The sequence below is a fragment of the Trachurus trachurus genome (genome assembly GCF_905171665.1).
Source record: "Trachurus trachurus genome assembly, chromosome: 11".
Taxonomy (NCBI): domain Eukaryota; kingdom Metazoa; phylum Chordata; class Actinopteri; order Carangiformes; family Carangidae; genus Trachurus; species Trachurus trachurus.
Window position 1 is genome coordinate 3,155,833 of NC_139904.1, and position 7,309 is coordinate 3,163,141.

Below are 7,309 nucleotides of genomic sequence, written 5' to 3' on the forward strand. Positions count from 1 at the left end.
TAATCGTTTAAATAATCAACAGATTAATCGATAATGAAAATAATCGCTGTTGTGCTTAAAGGAACAAACAGTCGCCAACGTCTTCTTCTGTTTTGGACCAATAGTGTCGCCCGTTCCTGTTTTATATGGAAATAAACAGGTGTAAGATAAGATGAGATAAAGACAAATCGATTCCTCTCCTGTCGTCCAATGGCGTGTTTTACAACCAATGCGTGATCTCATGGTTGTAAAAGCTTCACGGGCTTCATCATCATCATCCTCATTTAATTACACATACACACACACACACACACACTCTCGGCTTCCTCTGCTCCGTGTTGACTGGGAACTGAAGTGTGGCTGCTCGTGCTTCCAGTAATGTGAAATTAATGACTTCCTTCTCTAACAGAGGGTTTTCCCCGGCGTCCCACCACCACAATGAGAGAGAGAGAGACACCCCCAACCCCCCCAACCCTCCCCCCTCCCTCACACCCAACACCCCCACCTCCACCTCCCCTCCTCTAAACCTGCTGCCGTCTCTGGAGGTCCTTGAACGCCACGTGGTCTGTTCTCACTGCTGCATCGAGTTGCTCGTTTAAAATAAAACCTACAAATTCAAGATCAGGATGTTGAGTTGAGGTGGGACGAGATTTATCAACCCCCCCCCCCCAAACCCCCCAACCCCTCCATCCATCCATCCATCCATCCATCCATCCATCCATCCATCCATCCATCCATCCATCCATCCATCCCTCCATCCACAGAGACGTCAGTCAAGGCGCAGCCCCTTAAACATAAACCAGTTTAAGCTTTAATATCTTCTTAATGGAACAATCATTTTCTGAATTGCCACCAGACACACATTAGAAGAAGTGAAATTACAGCTGCCGAGACTATAAATCTTGTGGTAAAAACTTAATGACTTTGTGCTTGAAGACAGCTCGGAAGTTTTCTAATTTTCTTTCTTTCTTATTTCTTTTTTTTTTGGTGCGTGCAGCTGGAGCTAAAGCAAATAGAGTCTGTTGCATCTACAACAGTGTTTAACTTTCACAAATTACATTCATACACTAAAAAAGTATTTTTTTTAGTTTTTCAAAACCGGGAACATATGGAAACGTAATTGCTGCCTCGTTTATATTCAGCAGCAAAGTTTTACAACAGCAGGAAGTGCTGCTTTCACAGGTAACAGGGAGAGTGGGAGATCGTAGTTGTGATTAAATGTCATAATGTTCATACTTAACTCATTGAGTGCCGCGCTCCTTTCCAAAGTTTTAGTCAAGTGTACCGGCAATTTAGACCATTTTTGACTTTTTATGTAGAGCCACAGTGTATTCTATATTATTGCCACCAACACATACTGTGGCTCAATTGAAAGGTTTACCTTAATGCTTCAAGTGGCCACAAACCGTTTGTTTCTACGTGCCTCCGTTCCTGAGAAAAGTCAAGCTAAACATGGCTGGGTTTCACCAAAATCCCTCCTTTTTTTCTAGAAAAGGAGATAGAGCGTCTTTTATGAAAGGTGCGCTGTTTGTGTCTGTCGCTCTTCTGACACTCGCATTTCTGGATCAAAGGGCTCGTATAAGATAAATATATACAACAGTTGTTGTTCTATTCACAAAACCACCATCGGGGGCGGGGGGGGCGCCACTAAACAACAATAACACAGACGCACCGTGCCGTGTCACAGCTTCTCGCCGCGGAGCGTGAGGGTCTGTCGGCCACCGCGGCTCGGGAACACCGGTCCCGCCGGTGGTCGCGGTCCGTCTGTGGTTCGGGTCGGTGATGCCGGTCTGCTTTGGCCCAGAGACCATCAGATTTTACCGCGGGAGGACTTTGGGGAGGACACGGTGTTGCTCCAGATGAAGACCGGGCGGACTGTCGGCTGAGAGCTTCCTGGTTCAGCTCCGAGCAGCTCGAGCAGCTGGAGCAGCAGCGCGGGTGAGAGCAGAGCAGCTGCTGCATCTGCATGCAGAACTCGTTTGCAGAAGCCGAGTTATGATAAAAACTTCCAGATCATGAGCTGTCATGTGACTTTGATCGTCATCTATTTCAGTTCTCCTCGTCGTAGAGTCCCCAAATTTACATATAATGTGTATTAAAGTGTCTATTTTCATAATTTAAAAAAAAAGCAAAAAACGTAAAATTACGTTTTCGGCACTCAACGCATGGGAACGAAAAACGAGAAATTACGTGGTTGGCACTCAATGAGTTAAGGAGTTTTATTGTAAAGCTGATTGTTGAATTTAAATAATTAGTGTAAAGTTAAAAGGTACAAAAGCTCTAGAGCTCTACAGCCAATCAGAAGAGAGAAGGAGGCTCTGAGCCTCTCTTCTGATTGGCTGACTGTAGTGAGTCAGTTGTTGGATGTTGTTGTCTAGTTGGTGAGGGGGCGGGGCTTTGTTGTGACATCACAAAGTGACAGGAAGTCCTGACGGCTGGTTTTAAGGCTCAGTTTCTGAATACAGGCTGTGTGCATTTCTCTGTGGACTGAGGCTTTGATACTTTCACAGTATTAATATAGAACCTAGAGCTGCTTTATAATCACACTACACATGGACATCTACCTTTATACTGTATGGAGCTTTAATACAAACATCTACCTTTATACTGTATGGAGCTTTAACACAAACATCTACCTTTATACTGTATGGAGCTTTAACACAAACATCTACCTTTATACTGTATGGAGCTTTAACACAAACATCTACCTTTATACTGTATGGAGCTTTAACACAAACATCTACCTTTATTTTGAAGAAGCTTTAATACAAACATCTACCTTTATACTGTATGGAGCTTTAACACAAACATCTACCTTTATACTGTATGGAGCTTTAACACAAACATCTACCTTTATTTTGAAGAAGCTTTAATACAAACATCTACCTTTATTTTGAAGGAGCTTTAATACAAACATCTATCTTTATTTTGAAGGAGCTTTAACACAAACATCTACCTTTATTTTGAAGGAGCTTTAATACAAACATCTACCTTTATTTTGAAGGAGCTTTAACACAAACATCTACCTTTATTTTGAAGGACCGTTAATACAAACATCTACCTTTATTTTGAAGGAGCTTTAATACAAACATCTACCTTTATTTTGAAGGAGCTTTAATACAAACATCTACCTTTATACTGTATGGAACTTTGATCTACCTTTAGTTTGAAGGAGCTTTAATACAAATGTCTATGAAGCTGTAAATCAACCATAATCTCAGTTTCACTACTTCTACAACACTAGCTTCCTTTAAGACAAATAATTAATGCAATATTGGGGGCAAAAAACAGTCACATTTAAAGGGGCGGAGCATCGGATTCAGGTAAACCTGCAGCGCCTCACGGTTCGATCTCCATTATCTCACCTGCTGCTGGTTCTTTACTCTCCAGCTCACCTGCAGGAACAAGAACTACTGTCCCTCTTCTCCTCCTTCTCCTTCTCCTTCTTTTCTTTTTTTACCAGCTTTTGCAGCTGCACCTCAGTGTTTTGTGAGTTTCCCTCTCTGGTGTTTTTCTGCTCTGCTCTGAGTTCACCCCGGTCTCCCAGTCTGAGACCTTGCTCTCCTCCTCCTGACAGAGGTCCAGGTGCTGCAGAGTTTCATTCTTCTCAGCGTCTGACAAAGTAATCTCTCTCCATGAGGTCTGTTCTGTTCTGTTCAGCAGCTGCTCTCCCTCCAGAGGCTTTCAGGCTCGGCTCAGGATCCTCAGCAGCAGCAGCAGTAGTAGATGAGGAGTTTTTCTCGGTTATCGCTGTGAGTGTAGCTACGTGTTCAAACATCCATTTAGTTCTGAGCACTTCACTCCGATTCACTCTGACTCACACTCTCTGGGTGTATTTTACACAAAGTGTTGGTATCTGCTCCAGAGGTGATTAAAGTCGAGTGAGAAGGAGTTTCATTCAAACACCGAGGCACCGGAGGAATATTAAAACTACAGCGACACTACAACTGATAATGGAGCTCATCATCACCCACATGCAAATGTAAAGGTGCATATTGAATCTTATGTGAAATAAATTACACATTGAACCTGTCGGAAAATTATATATTTATATCATCACCTGATAAACAGCCTTTAATCTAAAGACATCAAATCAATCTCATTGTCAATGATGCTGCACTTTTTAAATTATGTGAGTTTCAGTGTAGATTTTAAAGAGTAATTGCCATTTTTTTTTTTACAATATGGACCTTATTTCTAGCATAAAATCCGATCATTTCCTCCCCCAGATAACTTTGGTGTCATTACAAGTGGTTGTGATGAAATGAGCTCCAGCCGAGAGCCGCGTATATCCGTATAATGGAGTCTACAGGGCAGCAGAATGCAGCCTCTAAATAACACATTATCTGCAGAGAAACTCCTTCATTTCACCAATATTTAGTTCTGATAGGCTAGTGCTATTCCCCTCTGAGTCCGGGGTTAGCTGTTATCAACGTCCGGGGTCGGTAGGTTGACCTACTGACTTGCTACCGCTAATGCTACGGTTCGTTTCTGCATGTTTGCGACTTGTCAGAACAAAATGAGCAGCTGGATGAAGTTCAGCTTCCACAGGCTTCCTCTCCTCAACCTGGACTCACTAAAGCTCCGGCTAGTTGAGATAAAAATGCACCTGAATGCCGAAGCAGAATGATTATTATCAGAATGAGCCGGGCGGCGCTCAGAGATGACATCATCCAGGTCAGAGGTCAGCAGGTCAACCTACAGACCCCGGATGTTGATAACAGCTAACCCCGGACTCAGAGGGGAATAGCACTAGCCTATCAGAACTAAATATTGGTGAAATGAAGGAGTTTCTCTGCAGATAATGTGTTATTTAGAGGCTGCATTCTGCTGCCCTGTAGACTCCATTATACGGATATACGCGGCTCTCGGCTGGAGCTCATTTCATCACAACCACTTGTAAGGACACCAAAGTTATCTGGGGGAGGAAATGATCGTATATTTTGCTAGAAATAAGGTCCAGATTGTAAAAAACGGCAATTACCCTTTAACTTGATGCATACTTGATGATGAAGAACAATCTCTTGTTTATTTCTGCAGATATTGGCAGCAGCAAAGTTTGGTAGGAGTTTTAACTTTTGTTCTGTTTTTGGTGTTTTTTTGGTCAACTGCTGATGGATCGTTCTGTGGGGAGAGTAGTTGGTCAGGAGACCAATCAGAGCTTTGAGAATGACGTCCAAAAGCTGTTATAGCAGCCTGAGTTTTCTATTATTTCATGTTAAAAAAAAAGTTTTTGTTTCAGACCCGTTTACGGACTCAATGAAAAGAAGTGAATTATAAAAGTCTGTTAAACTCAACCTTGAAGCTGCAACGTGTAGAGACATCGTTGAGCTTTTCATTGTTATTGAATTAAAAATATATTATCAGTGGTTATTGAACATCTTTTTTTTTTAGATGAGGACAGAAAAAGAAGTAAAACCATGTTTGATCTGATGTGTTTTAATCACATGACGGAAAAGAAGAAGCACTTTTACAGAAACTAGATGTGGTCCAACATCTCTTCTATTATAAGCTCAATACATTTGCATATGCAAATATATGCAAATTAGGTTATAAAAAAAGACCAACTTTAAGACGATATATATATATATATATATATATATATATATATATATTGAGAGAGACATATGTTGAAATTAATAGGAAATAATAAGAAAAACATGTGTGTTTTGTTTTTGTTGTTAGAAATACATATTATGAATAAATTAAACATCATTAACATATACGGTCCTGACGTGTTTTATCATATAGATGTTTTTAATTATTGCATACACTAATTTTATTCATTATTTATGATTTAAACTTCACGTATCTTCATATAACCACATGATGTGTTTATGTGATTATAATAAAACTCCTTATAGGCGACGTACACACGGTTTTTTTTCAATGGGTACATTTAATTAGCATCAGAGCAGCGACTGATGATACGTGACCCACTTTTCATCGTCTAATTCTTCTGCTGCGTTTTTCCCTCCGTCCCTCCCTCCATCCCTCCGTCCCTCCATCCCTCCGTCCGTCAAACAGTCGATATCTTCCTCTTCTTGAACGTCCTCCTCTTGTTGTTTATCTCGTTTCGCTCTCCTGACGACTCAAACGTCCTCGTCGCGCCCGCGGAACAACCTTTAAAGTTGGGAAAATTGGAAAATCTGGAACATCTGGACCGACGGCTTCTCTTCTCTTCTCTTCTATTCTCCTCCTCCTTCTTCTCAGATTCTGTAGAAGAAGATGAAAGGCCAATTAATTCACAGCTTTTTTTTTTTTTATTTTACACTTTTGGGAGAGAGGGGGGGGTTGTCGTAGCTTTGGGGGCCATTTAAATGCTAACCCACTTTGAGGCCACTTATGGAGCCGTCGGTGCCAACGAGCGTCAAAGCCACATGATTAACGACGTTATTAAACAGTTTAGAGAGGCGGCGTGTTGCCGTGGCGGCGGCCGCTTCACTGTGATTTGTGAGGTGAAACAATGTAGTGGGATGAAGTGGTGTGTGTGTGTGTGTGTGTGTGTGTGTGTGTGTGTGTGTGTGTGTGTGTGTGTGTGTGTGTGTGTGTGTGTGTGTGTGTGTGTGTGTGTGTGTGTGTGTGTGTGTGTGTCGCTTTGTGAGTTTTTGTGTAACATGACTGTGTGAGTTTGTGAAGTGAAGTGTGTAGAACATGTGTGTGTGTGTGGGTGTGTGGCCAAGTGCAAAAGGTCAAAGTGGGGACAGGTGGAAAATAAGCCAATAAGCCAGAATCTCATTTCCTGTGTGAGGTGAAGAGGAGAACGAGTGAGAGATGGAGGGAAAAACAGGAAGAAAGAAAGAAAGAAAGAAAGAAAGAAAGAAAGAAAGAAAGAAAGAAAGAAATGTCATTGACCAAATTTGAGATGGAGGAAGAGAAAGAATGATGGATAAAGAAGACGGAGAGGAAACACAAGGAGGTAAAGCAAGAAAATGGGAGGAACAGATGTGAGGATGTAGGAGAAGAGAAGATGGAGGGATAAGAGGAGAAGGGAAGGACATTTGAAAGAGAGGGAAAAGACAAGGAGGAAGAAGGGAGGGGAAACAAGAGGAGAGGGGAGAAGGAATAATTATAGGAAAGGATGTGAGGACAGAAAGAGGAGGAGGAGAAGAAACGAGAGGAGAAAGAAGGGAAGAGGAGAATAAATGAGAGGAAAGGAGGTGAAGGAGGAAGACGGAAGGATGGGATGTGTAACAAGTAGAGGAGGAGAAGAAATGAAAGAGGAGAAAGGAGACAAGAAGATAATGGAAGAAGAGAATAGAAGGGGGGAGAACAAATCAGAGGAGAGGAGGAGGAAAGAAGAAATGATGAGTGATGTCTAACAAAAAGT